At 58.1% G+C, this 866-nt stretch overlaps 1 protein-coding gene across 1 annotated transcript in view; it reads left to right on the top strand.

The window, feature by feature from the left end:
• The first annotated feature begins 527 nt into the window (after positions 1-527).
• SIPA1L2 (signal-induced proliferation-associated 1 like 2) overlaps positions 528-866 on the top strand; it is a 231,342-nt gene continuing 231,003 nt past the window's right edge. Inside the window, exon 1 of the mRNA XM_011935710.1 lies at positions 528-789. The gene's annotated coding sequence lies outside the window, so the exon portion shown is untranslated. The remainder of the gene's footprint in view (positions 790-866) is intronic.

Genomic DNA, 866 nt, shown 5'->3' with positions numbered 1-866 from the left:
TCTGCGTATAGATGACTGTTGCTGTCCATTTAGGCAGAGTCAATTCCAGTCTAGCTTAAAAGATTCTTCTGAGACCCTTTAATCTTTCTGCATCTAATTCAAATGTCAAGCAATTTACAATAATAGTTTCAAGTCATGCTTCCTCAAAGGTGAGTCAACATTTCTAAGAAAGTAGAAAAGTTGGGTATAAAAAGTTCAATTCTTCCTCGTTGGAAAAACGATCCAAGACATTTCTACCGTGGGCTGAGCGCTGCCTGGAGGGCAGGGAGGAAGGGGTGAGCGGACCGCGCTGGGATGCGGATGCCTGGAACTGCTGGTCTCTCCGTTTTTCCCCTGGCTCCTAAAGGTCTCTCAGCAGCATTTCCTGCACGCTGGCACCCCCTGTCCTCCTAAGATTTTACTGCCTGCGTGTTTCTCTGTGCTTCCCCACCCTCCGACCCACCGGGCCCGGGGCGCCCTCCGGGGGCCGGCACACAGCAGGGTCTCGCTTCCTCGCGTCGTCTTCTTCAGCTGGGATCACTTCGAGATGCGGCCGTTTGGGCGTTCGCGGGGCCTCGGCGATTCTGTGGCGTCCTGGGCTGTGTATGTAGCCCCAGCGGCCGAGGCTCACGGATCCGAACGCCCGGCCGCCGCGTCTGTCCCAAGTTGGGCGACAGGAGGGCCGGGTGGGGTCGCGCCTGCGCCAGGGGAAGGCTCAGAACCAGACTCGGGGTTTTTAACTTATTCCTCAGAGGGACGACAGCGAGTACCGGCGAGGACGACGACGGCTTTCTAGAAGCCTGGGTCCAGGTAGGCTGCCCGGCCCTGGAGCTCGCCCAGCGCCGCTCACGCTGCACTTCGCAGCCCCCTCCCCAAGAAGGGCGTTC

The sequence above is a fragment of the Colobus angolensis genome, unplaced genomic scaffold (genome assembly GCF_000951035.1).
Source record: "Colobus angolensis palliatus isolate OR3802 unplaced genomic scaffold, Cang.pa_1.0 Scaffold148, whole genome shotgun sequence".
NCBI classification, from domain to species: domain Eukaryota; kingdom Metazoa; phylum Chordata; class Mammalia; order Primates; family Cercopithecidae; genus Colobus; species Colobus angolensis.
Note: the sequence above shows the minus strand (reverse complement) of the source record. Positions and strands in the feature narration are given on the sequence as shown.